At 43.2% G+C, this 17777-nt stretch overlaps 1 protein-coding gene across 3 annotated transcripts in view; it reads right to left on the bottom strand.

The window, feature by feature from the left end:
* LOC111252066 (protein Skeletor, isoforms B/C-like) overlaps positions 1-17777 on the bottom strand; it is an 80131-nt gene that overhangs the window by 34184 nt on the left and 28170 nt on the right. The window lies entirely within an intron of this gene.

The raw sequence follows: 17777 nt of genomic DNA, 5'->3' as shown, positions 1-17777 counted from the left end.
AGAAATAGGATATATAAATCTAGGCGTGATCGATCTGGTCGTCTGATACACTATTAGATCATCAGTCTAACGGAAGCATGTACGCCCCCTGCTTTATTTCGGTTCTTTTTTTAATGACGGAGTGCGCAGACGGTTGACCTGAGCAACTCGTTGCCAACGCAATCAAGCTCTGACCTCCGTGATCGGAAGCAGGCAGTACGTCCTGCGAACCGACAAACACGCCAATAGCTGCGATTGCAACACTGACATGAGCACTGTCCGCGCGTACGTCCGATATTCAAGGAGGACCACCCCAATTATCATGAGTCCCCGCTAAGCTTAGGCTGTCTGACGCCGACGGTGCTGGTATCGTTACTGCTTGCCCGTGCTAAAGGCTACGCGCCAACGCGTTCGTATCAAAACCGATTGGTTGTTACAGTGCTCTACCCAAAACTGGGTTGCGCTCCACGCCTGACCTGCTGTTCGTGGGTCACAGGACGGTTTAGCGCGGGGTGGCCTGAGTGGAACATGCTAGGCCGAGGAACTCTCCGAAATCCCCAGGGAAAAGGACTTGTGATGGGTAGGCTACGTGCGTATACTGGTCAGGATTTTCAACCAGTCAGTTGCGGCTGCGGCTGCGGCTGCGGCACTGCTAGAATTACGAGTAACGTTTTACGAACGTTAGTCGTGACCGGGAACTCGGCGACAGGGAAGACGGGGTCAAATTTAATAATGTGAGGAGCACAAGGGGTCTATATCAGGCATCCGGGCTAAGCTCGAAGGGATCTTAAGGGGCTAGCCGGTGGGGATGACCTACTTTTTGGACACGATGCGCTCGCTGTGCTGTCCGTCCTCCACTAATGCTTGTAACTCGACCCTGTCGAATTCTGTAGAGCACATCAACAATGACTTGAATTTACAATAGAACGCCTGGCTAAAGTGGACAGTAATGCACTGAGCCGACGTCGGCCTCAGCGCGTCTGTGGGCTATATTATTATGCCACTGCGTCCTATAAGCCAATCGAGAAATAAGCAGATATATACTCGTGTAGGCTCCTCTAAACAGTAGAAATCTGCGGCCACCTCCGGTAATTGCGTCGTGATACGGATTGTTTAACGAATCGCGTCGGCTGTACGTAAATAATGTGTGATCAATAACGAGCGATCATCTCTTACTAGAGATCAATTAAAAATAAATAGAGGATAGGTATATCCGCAAGCGAGCTGGGACGAAGCTGAAAGCTCGCACTGAACGCAGAACAGATACTAAGCAGAGTTGGATGCTTACAAGTCAGTGATTGTAAGTCATGCCGATAACATGAGATCGGTGATGGCAGAGCGCTAAGTTTGATCCAGAATTGATGCGCCTTCCATGAGCGTAATTAACGCACGTATGAAATAGAGAACGTGCAGAGTCTCCTCTCTACCCTATTGGAAATGTCACGGAGTACATGACTCAGAAACATACGTCCCAACTGGAATCCAGACAGATCAACGTTAAATTAGTTTGCCTGTCATCATCCTGGTGGATGCACACACATTTTTCGTATATACATGCATATATACCTGTTTAGCTGCCAAGCCTACTATTATGTATTTACACTTTAGGTTTCTAACTACGAGCCAGTCAGGTGGGAATCAGCCAGGTTGCAGCAGTACATCCCTCGCCTTTTCCAAATGATATTATCTAACTCATAAGTATTGAAAAAAGTGACGCTTTCCAGGAAGTATATCGTATCCTGCGCCTCTTCGCGGGTCAGTGTTGCGATCCGTTCATGAAGAAGAATCCGGAGAACATGGACGAAACATGAAAGATATTTTCCTCTACTCGATACCGAGAAAACACTTGATTACTCGTTTATATAGGGTGGCCCACTTAAATGAATACGTTTACGTTCAGCGCGTGTTCGTGGTAGTTAAAAATGTTTCTGGTAAAATGGAAGCTTGCCAATGGATGAAAACCAGAGCAAACTCATTAGACTACGCCAGGTCACCGGTGGTGAATGAGGACGACTTTAATTAAAAAGCAATTATACTATGTGGATAGAAAAAGAAGTCTTCTTAACTTAAGTTAGTCCTAAAATATCATGTAGCAAAAAGAGAACTTGAAAAGCGGACTTGTAATAGATAGGAAACGAAGACATGATATTCAAAGAAAGGTTTTTAATTCTAGGAAATTGTGTGTTTCATTAAATAGCCGCTAGTCCGGTGGCCACACAGGCGTATCCGTTCGCCGACTTCGCGGCGGAAGTGAAGCTTGCGGCGTTATTAAGTAGTTTCGAACGAAATCAGCCTTTGCAGGAAGTCTGTTGTATTGCACAAATGGAGTAAACTCGACAAAACTTCCTAGCCAAAGCTCGTTGTCTGCGCCTCGTACGGTTTCAGTCCACGTGAGTAGCATACTAATCTTCTTTATATGATTATTTTACATCGGCACGGTATATGACTACCGGGATCACAATGGCGGCCGCACAACAAGGTTGGCCGCAGTAGCCTATCCTTATTTCACGAACTAGATATGCGGACCGAACGATCGGCAGTTACGCAAAAGTTTCGCTCGTACTTTTGTAAATTGGCCGTTACCACGGATATGACGCGCCGCCTGCGTGAATGTTACGAGTCGACTTCGTCGAAGTTGATGTCTATCCGTCAAGTTTGCACGTGGAGATATACAAACGGATGCCCTTGGTATTGAGCACAAACAGCCAATGACGTTTAGCGTTGGAAAAGCAAGAAAACAACAACGTTACTACAACTCCGAGCGTGTCTCATTATTGCTAATATTCCAACTACGGATCCTCCTCGTGCGTCCAAGTGTCAACGTGCTACACGCAGAGTAGTGTTTGATAACTGGCCAGAGTTGAACATCGTTTGACTTAAACTCCATCGAACGTTGGTGGAAATTGTTCAGCGAATGATACAATATTCGTATGATTTTTTTTTCTAGATAGTACGCTATGTATAATATATAACTCGATACTGGAGTGAGCCGAGGACTTCGTTGATTAAATTCGAGTGTTTTTTTTCTGTGTGGTCTTTGGGTCTTCACTATTTCATTAGGGCAACGCTGTTGTTCAATGCTTGCCTGACTATAAAGATCAGTAGCTACAAGATGTTATATTAAATCAAGGGAAATCATCTTAATTCTTTATTCGAGCGCTCTACCCCTTTCTAGTCTTAACATGTTTTACATTTAAATACGTGTTCTGTAACCGTGTTGCCCTTCGCATCATGGCTTCTTTTTCTTTCTTTGCTTCTCAATACAGCGCAGCCACTTGAGATATACAAGCTTGCAATAATATTTGGAACCTCACTGCACGGCTGTCCAAAAAGAGCATTTGCCCTAACTTCCTGAAATATCTCTGAAAGTGTCAGGTCAAATGGATGGACATAACACAATATCCTAATCGTCTGGGATCAGACTTATCGCTCTGACAAGAGGTTTGACGTGTCCTTATTATCATCATTCAGTTGACCTTAAGAATTATGTTTGTAAACTATAAAATACGGAGTGAGATTGTCCTAGTGCGTAACGCGGGTTCGGTCAACAGTAGCAAAAAATACACCCGAAAGTGTCGGCTCATACAGATGTTATGCTTTATGAAAAATATCCCCCGAAACAACTGCGAACTATCGGAGCTTGTCCTGTCGTCAGAATACCACATGGTTGAATATTTTCACTAGGTCGTTTATCCTTCTGGTGAGCTATACCATAAAATACCGGAATAATCACGGCCTATCTTTTTAGTTAGTTTCGTTTAAAAGCCTGCGTGACAATTACCGTTGGCAATATTTTATTGCGACGGCCATTGTGGATACGCGAAGTAGTACGTAATCGAATTGCGACACATAGTCTATCGAGAGTAACCCACTTGGTGACCAGGCTTAACCGCGGCAAAAAATCGCGTTTTGTCTCTAGCTGGACATTGTCATATATAAATATGCCTTGACAGAATGCAGGCGCAGGTGGATGACCGACCGTTATGTTAACCTCGGTCGCACGTACGTACTCCCTTCTATTCGTTTACTTAGTTCCATTATTGACGCATTAGTTTTGGCTCTTTGTGTGTCCTGAAATTGTGCACGCATACAACGTAAAGCTATTACGAGCTATACATTGACAGACACTTGAGAAAGCAAAGATCGAAGAAGCACTGTTAGCCGCCGCTGGCATATAGTAACGACGAAACGTTTTCGACCACATTCTGCTATAAGGTTACTTTGGTGATTTCAATGTTTTGCTTTTATTTCTTTTTGTCTTGCCGCTTTTAGTTTTTCTTGCCAATCACCGCTCGCTTTCTACCACTTGCTTTCCTCTGGGTCGGTTGGTTCTGCTTGCAAAGGCTGTTGTTTGCCGACCGAGCACTTAGACCGCGTAAGTGTTCTCTGTAGTGATGACGCTGATGGCGCATCAGCGCCGGGAGCGTTGCAGTCGAGCGGTTGTTAGTTGTTGGAAACATCGCTCAAGTCCTGATAAACGCTACGGTGAAGCAGAATTAAACGTTTAGTTTCTTCCCACTGATGGCTTAGGGCCTCGTGCATTTTCAGCTGGCGAGGCTAAATGGGATTTTGTCAAGCAAAAAAAGAGCATATTATAAGCTACGGTCAGGGACGACCCGCGGAAACCTGTTTAATAAGTTTATTTAACAACAGCATTAACTGTATCAACAACAGACATATGTAACGTAACATTTTCAAGTAAGATTAAAAAACAAGCAGGAAATACTGCTACGTACTTAGTCAGTTCTAGACAACATCTCGTCACAAAGTTTTACGAAGCTAGTAAAATTACCCTGCAGATACAGGTGCAGGACAGAGCGTAGCTGGCCAGATGACATTTATACTCTGAACACAGCCGTATAATCAAGATGTTATAGATCATTTGGAAGGAGCGTACGATATCGTCATGTATTCTGAAAAAGATCTATGGACATTTCACAGGCTGGAATAAATAGATAGATATACCATGCGGACAACGTAGTTCAGCAGAAATTGTTTGACTTTGAATAAATTACTGGCCATCGCAACATTTTAGATAACTCGTTATCAGATTATTATTAGTTTTCCTCATTACCATGTTTCTTTTTGCGATCATTGATACTCTCATGGTCGACTACATGCAATCGTAGGCGATATTGCAATGGTCCGTATCGAATTGTTAATTAACGCTCCTCTCGTTATTCGGTTCGTGGCACAACACTTTGTCATGCATCATTCTTAAATATCTGTCGATTATATTATAAAAGATATTATTAACAGAAATTATCAAATAATGATTTAGATTGCGAACCTGCTCAGAAGTGGAACTTGCAGGTAAGTTGTTGCTAGGTGTCTTGTTTGTGCGACCCCGCAACGTTGCCACGCATAAGGAACGCCGACCGACGCTTGTGAAGCCGCTAGTGACGGGTATGACATGATGAAATCCATAACCGTCAAAATGTGTGAAGACGTAACGATTCAAATTCTTCCAGCAATGGCCTTAGTTCTATAAAAGCTAGAATCTATGTCAGCTATCTTATGGCTCCATATTTGCGGAGGAACCCGTTGTAAGCTGAGGTCACTAGAAGAAATCTTTTGGGATGTTCGACAAAAAAAAACAGCATATCAGCTAAAAGACGTCAGCCACGATGCGATACGATGTGTATAGACTTTGAATCCATTTGAAATGTCAGGCCTTATTTTATTTAGGCCATTTTTTTTGCTTTTGTAAGAGATGATGCCGGCTTATTTGCAATGAAAAGCTACAGGCGTGGTCTGCATCGTCAGCAGTCTAACAGCTGTATCAAGCCCGTGTTCCCCTATAATTGGTAAAATACTTAGGTATCTGGGATATCTCGCGAATTCCAGGTTAACTGAGTAATAGCTTTGTGAGCTAATTTTAAGGCTACGTTGTGCTCTGGGTTCAAATCCGGGCATAGACACAGTTGGTTTCGTGCTGGGAGCCAAGAGACTGATGAATGTAAAACTCGAACTAATAATAGAGTCACAAATCTTCCGGCTGTGGGCGTTACTTGCGGCTGCGAACGTTTTTCGCTGATAGATCTTCGCTGAGGACAACCGTTAAGAGTCAGTCTCCCTTAAGGATCAAGGTTTGATCAGCAAATATCCTCACAGCCTTGTTTACAATGTTTAGACATTTCTTTGGCGGCCGCGCTGTTATTCGCACGGAACCATCTTCCAGTATGCTCGGGAGCGCTTCGTTGCTTTTTCAATGGGATCTTATAAAACGTATCTTTTGGCGGTGGACAATGGTTGTTCTGCCTACTCTTTAGGCTGTGCTGATTGGGCCGCGCCTTTCATTGTTCACCGTTATGAATTCACTTTCGCATCATCTTTTGTTTAGGTCGGGGGCTTTGGAATCCTTGCTGTTGCCCTCGTTACGTAACGGGCTACCAATGTAGTCACCTTCTCCGTAATTTCGTGATCATGTTGGGATGAATTCGCCACCAACACCAAGTACTGGAGTCGAGCTTCCTTTTAAAAACGTATACCTACAATTTATATTTTCTTTTGCATACAAATATTGACATAGAGTATACTGTAGGTCTAGGGTCGGTGTGCTAGTGTCAAAGGTGCCTTCCATACTGCCTCTGATCTTGCAGTACGCCTTCAGCATTAGCCTCTCGCATGTTGAGTTACTCAGTGATAACGGTTAGATTAGGTGACATCACACAGGTAGCACGGCGCAGGGCCGGCTATCGAGCCTTACGACCGACAAAGAGAGGGGCAGTTTGCGGTTTTCGTATGTGCTAAGGCTGGTCTGGAATTAATACATACCCAATGAAGTACAGGGACACACAAGACCTTACATTTCCAGCGGTAACAGCTTGATAACGTCGACAAATAGCCTAAGATTGCCCAGCATTGGCGGCGGAATCTGCGACGGCTGTAGTGTGCGCGGCCGAATCCGCCGCCTGAAACGGTGAAAGACGCATTTACGACACAATCATACACACTATCTTCTCTGAGCGTTCTTGTTATGAAATGAGAGAGTGGCGATCTCGCAGTAATGAAGAACAACCGTTCCGTCAGTGCTCCACATACGGGCAGGAATCATCCTAAAGCAGGAACAGAACTCAAGTTTGCTGGCTTCCACATGCTGGAGCATGGAATAATATTCATCTATCACTAAGTGTCCCCGCTAAGCTGACTGTTCAGACAACGGTGACTCTAAGCTTTGAGTCCAAATTGAATCTCAATAAAATACGAAATAAGCATGCAGCTGATGTAAAACGTCTACGTTCAGTTTGAAAATAAATGTCCTATATCCTACAACGATATGGATATGCTACGGCCGGCGATGCAGAGACCTCCGTGTCAAAGCATCAGCGGGTTGTATACGATTCACAAGACGATTTCGTCAAATGCCATAGGTCTCAAAATAGTTCGTCTCGGAACATTTTCGAGACGCAACGAAAGTCACAAATTATGGCCGTCGCTGCTGCTGGGGATCGATTGTTGATTGTGCCAACGGCAAACATGCCCCGGTTACGAGAGTGCTTCATAGTTGTAGTTTGGCATAAGAGGCCAGTTCGTTCGAACCGTAGATGTCCACTAATGCTTCTACTTCGTTTCGACGAATTCCTCGAAGGGCCTATGTTTATGTGTATGTGTAACGCGGATGCAGCATCTTCACAAGCTTCAGCAAATGAGTCGGAAACAAAGCACCCAAAATCATCTCGTTTACCTGTTGTATTTCTCAAATCTATCAACTGTCATGTCATTTCAGAAGGTTTCCCGCCGATGCCCCTAGTGACCTAATGGTGCTTAAACAGTCGTCTGTACCTGTGATGCCAGTGGACATGACTGAATCTCGCTGGTCTAATGGAATCATTTCGATATCCCAAGCTGCAGCGATTATGCATCGTGTTTCGAACGGTGCGAAAACTTATCTAAATGCCGCATCAATCATGATGAAAGATGCACATGCATCAGGAAGACTTTAGGGCAAATGGAAATCGGCTTACGAAATGCAAAAAAAATGACTGCTGGACAATCTTAATTCCATAGATTATATTATAGATTCATTTTTATTCGAATTGGCCATGTTGGTTCGAATGCAGTCCCCAACTATCATTATGCTCGTACCAATCATTTTCCATGTCTCTATTACGTTCTTCTCGTTTTAGGCTTTCTAGAAAATTGCCAACGTTGTATTGGTTTTGTAGGTGCTGTGGCGTGCTTTCCAGTTAAAAAAAAAAACATTTTTTTTTGCCATTGTTACGAGTTCGGCTTCTTCGGCGATCGGTGCGGGTGCAACTGATAGAATAACGCTTCGCATTACTTTGAAGTTACCATCGACTAGTGCGATTAAGTAAGGCTGCTGGCACTTAGAACATGGCCAGGAGATATAGGTTTGTTTACGCAACGAGCAGACGACCAAAATCGACTAAAACATGGAGATGGATGGTAAGGCAGCATCCCTAAAAATGCTGTCAAATCCGTTCCGCAGAAAACACAGGCCCCCTTCGTGTGCTGGACAAGGTGGGTTTTCGAAGTGGCGATATTCAACGATGGCCCGCTGTACGAGTCCGATCTGTCGTAGCGGTGCACGCGGCGACATGGGTCAGTACCCCGACACCAGAGACGACAAGCGGATCAGGCAGAAAGGGAAGCATTGTAAAAGTAACAAGGCGTTGTCAAATCGCATATGATCGTTGATTTAGTGTAAGCAGACTTTTCAGGTGCCGAGAGTGCTACAACTAACGATGGCACAACAGGCAACACGGTTCGTTTGGAAGGGTCTTCTAAGGAAGGGAAAGATAACTGTTAACTTTTAACGTGCTAAATACGTTGCCTGTGGCCGTTGATCGGCCGTTGAGCTTTATGATCGGTGTTTCCATGCCTATGACCCGAGCGACCATGCACAGGCAGTAAATAATTCCACCTAACTTGTTGTCTTTCTGAAGCATTTCGACATTTTTTTATATGTGTGTCAAAATTCAGTCATTTTTTCCTTTCATTGCTTTTTCGCTTCGTAAATATGCTACTCATTAATAGGTCTTCAGGGGTGGATGGTTTTGTGCGTAACACTAGTGGGATGACGTTCGACAAACAAGGTGAGCCAAGCCTCAGCATATCGAAAACGAGTTTTCAAGTGCTGCTTCAAGGATTCAATCCGGTAGAACTCGATGTACGGTAAGCGGCTGCGTCTACGCCTATCGTTAAGGTAGGCTGGAGTTGACATGCAAGCCAGTCAATACCCCAACAACGGAACTTTTAACTGCAAGTGCAGGTTCTTTCGGCAATTTGCGAACTTCTGTCCTGATTGCCATTCAGGTAAATTGGTTGCTCAATTCCAATAGTTTTCGGAATCGTGACTTGGTTCAGGGCTAACAAGAAATTTTATTAATTTATTGTTAGTCGATAAGGCACGCTTCCGCAAACAAATGATATTCATTTAGCGCCATGAAAGTATACCTATTGGTATTATTATTCTTTAATCAGCTTTATCTGCCGCTACAATTAGAGGACCTTTCTACTAGGTGCTGAATGCGGAGTGATCTCGACATCCCTACAATGATATACTAAGTCTACTTACTTTTAATTGCTTTTAAAAAACTGTCATTTCTATATAAGATGTCGTATCGCAAAAATTAATAGTCGGAATAGTAAAATTGATACTAAAGAGCAGCTCGAGCAGATGGTAGAGTAATTAATGTATTGTAGTCTGTCAGGCTAATCAGTAACGCCATCAGCGTCTTTGCGTATTCAAACGAATATGACATGTTTTTAATAAGAATTGACACGCCATTATGGTCGTGTTAGAAAGTAAGCATGTCTATTTTGAACACTTTCCTAAATGGGAGTTTTCGCCACTAAAGCATGAAGTCGGATCACGGGGTTCGAAGTGCCTATTACATTACTCGTCTATGCGATCGGCACTTCTCATATATTTCATATATATCGAGCACGTATTCGGCAAAGAAGCGCATATGCTTTTATATACAATGTCCTAACACACGTGGGCAGTCGCTTGTTTCCCATGTCACATCAGACGCCTAAATTGTCTACAGTGATACATAGACATTCCTGCATAGGGACTATTCGACCACAATCTTTCATTTTGACAGGAACTTTAGCGGTGGGCTGCGAAGCCATTGGAGGTACAGTAGACGCAATGTCGTTTTGTTTCATCACTGTTGTCGAAAGTGCCGGCGACGTTAGCACGATGCCGTACTTACGCCTGAGTAATCGCTTCGATGGCCACTCTCTGGATGACTTTTATAGGGACATTGTAATGGCAGTTCTGCCACAGCCACCTGGAGAATTATGTCGCCCCATATTTTGCTAATTATTTATTTGGTGCAAATGAGTACTAGCTTGGTAAATACGCTTACGACGGCAACCAGTTACATATCGCATACATTAAATCCATGTATTCTAATGTATGTCTGTAATTTGTCCGTGAGGACTCTGCGGCACTCGAAGATGCATTCAACGAATTGCTGCCTCGCTAAAATACTCCAGATCAGAACGTGAATCCTACAAAAGTCCGAAGAGCTCATGCGATGATACAAATAGCCCGGTATAAGGCAAAAATTGCTACCCTTAATGAAAGCTTTAGTGCTGTAGTGCTAAAATATGATCAACGGATTTTAATTGATATCCAATTCACGATAGTTTTCTCCAACGATTCTACGATAGAAACGGAAACGAGCTCTGTTTTTTCTGCAGAACCATCCCGCATCCGATCTTTGTTACCACGCCACAGAGCGGTTTCTGTGCATCAGGCCTTTACCTGTTATCTTAGTTGTTTGCGATCAGGTTAAAAGCCGCGTCAGGTCAGTTGCATATTTACGCTCGCGTAGCCATTTCGGCAAACGTAGCCGGGCGTTACCATACACACTCTATTCATAACGTTCTGCCCTGCAGACTTTCCTCCGATTTCTTAGGCCTATTATGCTAGGACGCTATTCGTTTCGTGAAAAGATCTTCCCTGTTGTCTAAGAATGAGCGAAAGGGCGCTCAGTGAAGACATGCACCTACGATCACGGCTATCCGCAGGCTACGTTCGACTGGCCGATGGAATTGAACTCCTATCTCACGTGGCCTAGATTCTGTCTAATTTCATCATCGATGCACTTTTTTTACTTCCAAAAGTAGGTTCCGCACTGTCACGTACTTCACTTCGTGGCAATCTCCACAATCGTGGATAACATTGCCGCATTTCAAAGAGCCCTGTATGAATTAGGCTGTTGCATCCTCTAAGAAGACACTGATTTCCGGCATATATTAGGTATCACCCTTAAAGCGCGTTGTGGCATTCTGCGGTTGTAGTAGCTAGCTTGGCAGTTGCGCCGGAGAGAATTATTATCTATAGCTATTTTTTTCAGCCATAATCAATTATTAATGTTCTGCTGCTTTATTTACCACTGTCTTCTCTACCCTTAAACATGTCGACGGCAACTGTGTTTTTCCTTAAATTTTAACTTAGAAAAGTATTCCTGTGTGCGTTTAGTTGAAGGACATACATGATTTATGGCCAGTTGTTAAGACTTTCGTAATTATTCGCATTGACGAATCTAACCTCATTATCCGGTAAAAATGATTATAAATAACTTCATTTAATATAGCAATGTATCTATATATATATATATATATCGCAAGCCATTGTGGAGTGCAGTCCTCTGGCTGTAATGTTTCCAGATGATAATTATAATAACAATAAACTCTGTTACTGTTATCGTAAATGCAGATCAGCCAGCGATGTGACAGGGTGGAGCATGTGATCTTTCAAACACCTAATCATATAGTAGAGACTTGTGATTGATGGCGTTTGCTTAGATAGCAGAAGATATCATAGCATCAATACAGCCTATCTATCTCAGTAGCTCTTTCATCTTCGTGTGTGGTTTTTTTTTTTTTGCATACAATTAGTATCATACACTTGGCAGCTTGCTTTTGATCTTCTGCTAATAACATTGATGGATATGTTTATGCCGTATAACTAACGCTTTTGATCGTGGCGAAACGAAGTCGCGAACGCACATCTTCTGCGTCAAAAGATCTCAGCTTTCTAACGAAGCATTTGCGAGTACTTTGTAATTCTATTATTACATACCTCATGTCGATGTTGTGAGACGCCACATGTTTATCATGATTTGGGTGGACTACTACAATATATCACGACGCACTGATAATAACAAGGATGATAATAACCTCATACCTGTTTTCGGATTCAAATCAGCCACGTTACCGAATCGATATGTGCTGCGAGATAAGCACGAAAGTCATCAATGGGGAAAACCCCAACGGGAGCAAGGCAATGGTATTTTGCCCAGAATCGGCCTCGACCACTACAGCAAAGTTTGGAGACAGAGCTACAAATCAAACGAATCGTGATTACTATTAACAAAAACGGGTTAATCTTGAATGTTGAAAAAAAATGTGAGCAATGAACGAGTGAAGCGGGCAGTGGAAGTAATGCTGCCAGCTTTTTTCTCGTGCTCAGTTAATATGTGTTGATAATATATTACTATTTATTACGTGCTTCCACAAATGGACGAAAAGCGAAGCACATACTTAACGACTTCTTTGTTTTTCTGCAGATTACTTACTGCAGCAGCAGCGGCGGCGGCGGCTACAGAAGAATCGGTCGAAGGTCGCACGTGAGATGGCCATCTCATTTGGCCTCGTCGTCACCGAAACGACTGAGACGTTGCGCCCCACGTAATGCACTTGATCGACGTATCACGCTGATTTATTTAGCTGGCATTTTGTTATTATTAGATATATATATATATATATATATATATATATATATTATTAGATATTGCACCCGGTCCGCACACGGCCATTTCGATACTTAATTAGTGCGTCTGCTGCCGTTAGTCATCGTGCAAGTAGTGGCTTCTCTTGATCGTAATTGCAGTGCTGGTCTTTATGCCACTGTCAAAATCAATACAATTTGATTGAATTGCTTCATTATCTGTCAAAATCTGGTGTTAAAGCCTACGTCCAGGTATACCATATTAAACAGTAGTTCACCATCCCAGCCAGCCATCTGTATATGTGTATATGATATTGGCGCTATATCGGCCTTTCAACGAGATCAAGAATAGCAGGAATTGTTAGATCTCGCGGTAACTGACTTCGGGTCAGTGTCACATTATTACTATGTGCATTGACCTGCCCTTTACCTTCGCTTGCTAGCAGTTTCCGATCAGGTTTGTGACAACGGTAGGTCAGGCGACGTAACAGCGACGGCGACGGGTAGCGATTTAGCAGGCACGGGACGTATTTCTGATCGCGTCAGTTATGACGATGTTGTTGCTTTTGCTATTTTCACAATAAACTCATTCCATTATTGCACCCTACGGACCGCATCGCACCGCACCGCACCCATTGCGTTGGTAAAATGGCTAACAGACATAAAAGCCTGACATTCACCGTGGACAGTTCATAGTTGAGCCAGGTTTAATAATAATTAGGTCGCACTGGTGATAGCAACACTATTCTATATGGCAGCATTTTTAGAGTCCGAAAGCCCTGGACTACGATAAATTACGACGTCTATGAGTTGAGTAACGAAACAGATGATAATTGTGCCTAGCTAAAAGGAGATGCTCATCTGATAACAACAACAATAACATAAACAGAGCTTTAATTCTACGGATCGTCATCGCAGTGAACGCAACAATACCGGCCATCAAGATAGCTTTTCACTGGGAGAAGACTATTTGACCGGACAGGCAGTTATACCGTTGGCGTGCTTCACTAGTTTGCACCAGCTCATCGAGACCCGTACCACTTTAAAGCAACCATTGCCTTCCTTATTTTCCAGTCTGCCGTGACCTGCAACGTGCTTGTCACTTCGCTACTTGTGACTGTGACTAAATAGGCTCTCGTACTCTTTCATGGGGAAGACGGACTAGATGGGGGATCGGGAAGAAAAAGGTGAAAAGTGAGCGAAATCAAAAACAAATTGACCCGGCGTGAAGACAACAGGAAGCTCTTCCCAACAAATCATCTATCTCAAGGGTTCCGAACATCGATGCTAATCTCAGTATAATCAATTTCGTAGCTGCAGAATCAAAAAGCAGTGTTTGATGGAACTTCAGTTGCTGTGAAAGGGATTGATTACCATTAATAGCTGGTTTCAAATGGTGTCCTGAACGAGCAAAGCTAGACAATTCGTCGTTTGGATATGAGCTTCGACACACTTTCAAAACTGCCAATCTGAAGAATCATAGAACAATGCTATAGTAGTAGTCAGTACCCGCAATCGGGTTAGTTACGGCTAAATCACGACGGTGATAAGGTGACGGTGATAAACAATACCAAAGAAGTTAGCTAATCGAACTGTTTCCTACCAGCATGACGCTAACGTGCCTCTGCGTCTGCCCATTTCCCTTTTGTTTCCTTTTGCGCTTCGTCAAAAAACTTCCATGTAACGGTGGCGAAATTTGAAATAAGTTGATTCTTAGAACCTGAACAGAATCATAATTATGTCGTTGTTCATGAATAAAATAAACATAGCCGTTTAAATAATTGGCAAGATGGAGCAGAGTATTATCCTACGTTAGCAATCACACACGTTTGTAGCGACATTATCGGTGTTTTGGACAGAATATGGTGCTTCCCAGTAACAGCATGGTCGTACCAGTAGAATTGCTTGCTAGACGCAAACTAGAATGAGAAACAACGGTCCCTTCCTCGTTAAAATCTAAACAAGTGTCCGACAATATGGAGGCGACCGTCAAGCTGAGGAATTGTCCGTCTCGCCGCTCTATTAAAATGGCACCTTGCTCGTTTTTACTTTTTTGTGATGCACTGCAGTCACTGCTCTCATGAATACCTGTAGCTACGTCATTGTTCAGATTCCCGACTAATGGATGAATGAAGTTTGACGTATCATCACGATTAAACGTGGGTTGAAAATCAAAATATTCCCTCCTGCTGATCTTAGAATAGACACCGGTCTATGTAGAGCCTCAATGAGTGATCCGTAACTACACCAATGGTAAACCTGATCGACGCGAAATAAACAGACAAACAGTTGAACGACGAAGTCCCATATCACATTAAATAAAAACCTATATAGCTGTTATCGAAAAAAACAAATTCGCTTCTAGTTGTTGCCCACAGATAGGCTCATTTCTATAAAACCCATATTCTTGTGAAGGCTCTTTTTAAGGTCGAAAATTTTCGTAGTTGAATCGCACCGGTTGAGCATACGCTACATCATTCTACACTACTTCAATCGTTGATTCGGACGAAAAACAGACGAATCGAGTTCTGAGATTGTTTAACATATCGTATATACGTTTTCTGCTCGTAAACTATCATCAAACTCATAAGGCTTGAGTACCTGCCGCTGAGGCGGTCGAAATGGAAGGACGAAATTCCGCGCGAGAAGGCACCGACCGAACGCCGCTGAGAAAATTACAACTGCAGCCTACTACCCGCGCAATAACAGTAGCAACACACACACACATGGTATTCTGTTTTATCGGGTACACGTCTCCCAACAAACAAGTTACAACGGTGGTCTCTAAGCGCCGTCAGCAAGTTCTCTTATGGCTTCTTCGTCTCGTTGGCCACTAGGCGTGCAGTTTAAGCCCTGTATATGTGTATGTATGCAACGGGCTCTCATTATGGCGATAGATTATCATTATCCTGGTCAGCCATAGCAGCTAGTGACGTCGAGAACACGATTAAAAAGCACTGTCGGTCGCTTGATGGCGAACGTTGCGCTTCTAGGCATGACTAGACACATTCATCGACTCGTATGAAATACAGCGGCCGCTAAAGTCGCAAGCTTCAGTTATATACATATACATCTATATACGAAGTGGATTTTTCGACAGTGAGAAAACAAAGAACAAACATCAACAAAAAAACCCAACACACAACTTACGGAAAAGACGCTACTTTTAACAACAGGGAAAAAATTAGCTTCGTATAAATATCTCGCCTGCGCCTCCGAGTGAATCTGAGGCGTTCTTCTCTGGCGTCCGCATACGAAGTAGAAAGATCGCAACGGACCTAGCGGGCTCAGGCATCAGCATCACAAGACAGGAAGGCTACACACCAGGCCACTGCAGCAGATGCTCTGATGTAATGGAAGTGGTCGAGTAATAAACACGACGAGATGACGACCTTACCGACTGATCCATTACTATCTCACCAACTTGATATTTTTCGCAGGTGATTGGCGCCAGTTGCTTGTGGTTGTACGTTAGTGGAAAGGCTTATGCATTTTCTACAAAGAAAATTGCCGCCTTGTTTCATTACAGTACATATGGGACAGGTTTCTAATTTAAACGAGCGACTGCTGAGCCAACAAATTAAACAGGGCGAAGAGGACAATACGGCTGCGGCGGCCAAGAGCGCTGGCCGTGAAGCCTACTGTTTCCTTCTGCCCATCCAGTTTGGTCAACAGGTGAAAATCGTTCAGAAACGAAAAGCACGAATAGGGCTTCTCCCTTCATGAGTTGTTCCCGCATCGGGGGTCTCTCGTGGGGACAGTCTCCTAGCGAGCGAAAGAAAGCGCCTTGCGGCTGGTCGCAACGGACCCGTATCGGTGGCAAACGTTATGGTGACTGTTTTTCTAAAGATGTATAATGTCTAACTAAGTTTTGCCATGTCGACAACTTTGGCCAGTATTGGAGTACTTCACCATAGTTAGTTACGTTCTGTAGGTAAAGCGAAGTGTTTGTGCCATTAGCGTAGTATACTAATAGAAGTTTAAACTATGCTTGCCTAAATTATATATATATATATATACCTCAAGCCAATGTACCTTAAACATAATTTTAGTTAAAAAAATATCTAATATTTTGCGTAATCACGCACCCAATCAAGCTTCATGCCATTCATCTATACACCACAGTTATACTACACTCTAGTGCCAAATAAAAATATCCACGAATAGCCCAGGAGAAAATTATGAAGCGCCTCTTTGCTGCACGACGGGCAACATTCGCGAGTATATACGGGGAAGGGTCGCAACTGTGCTCGTCACGTTATTGGACGCCATTGTACTGGCCGCAAGGAAACCTTGAACAGATCGAAAACAACAAAAACAGCGGATATTCTTCGTGCGCGGAGATCTATATGCGTGAAGAACTGCCGCTAGTGTCGCTACTAGCTCTTCGTAAACGAAACCTAATTGGCTGCAGTTTATCCCTGCAGATCCGCTTTTAACTAGTGAACCGGTATCAGAGCACCCACAGGGACTGGGCTTGAAAAGACTCCGATTTGAAAAAATCCCGATTTGTCTTTACATCATTGTTAATTTTCGTTTGAGGCGAGTTTAATGGATAGAAGCCTTGAGGCAGTGGATGTGTGCTTGGTTTCTGTGTTATGTTCCGGCCATTTGTTAAGATGACGGCGAGCAGTATCGTAATCATTGCTAGCAGTCTGCGCGCATCAAGCGACTGGCTGGCGCTCGTAGCCAATAATTAAGTTTTTTTTTAAAAATTTTTATTGGCACGTAGTGTCATACGATTGTGCCGCGAAGTCTGCAAATTTTCGTATCTTATACTTGCCGAAAAAAAGAAACACAAAAAAGTGCATGTGTAATGACTCATCGACTGTGAAGGTACCCGTACATCCGCACAGCTTGAGGGTAACGAAGATAGTAAGTGAGCTAAACGGAATATTATATAAAATATATTTTATCCGGACTATAAAGACTGGACAATTTTTCTATTACTGGAAATTATTACAGAATTCGAAATTCGAAAATTTTCTTGACGAAAGTAAAAAAAATTATCTGCTCACATTATATTCGTAAACGCTTCAGTAGACCACAAACTATTTTTACCTAGAGCTTCGTAAAACCTTGCTTT

Source organism: Varroa destructor, unplaced genomic scaffold, assembly GCF_002443255.2.
Source record: "Varroa destructor unplaced genomic scaffold, Vdes_3.0 BEIS01000005.1, whole genome shotgun sequence".
Classification (NCBI taxonomy): Eukaryota; Metazoa; Arthropoda; class Arachnida; order Mesostigmata; family Varroidae; genus Varroa; species Varroa destructor.
This window is presented reverse-complemented; position numbering and strand designations above follow the sequence as displayed.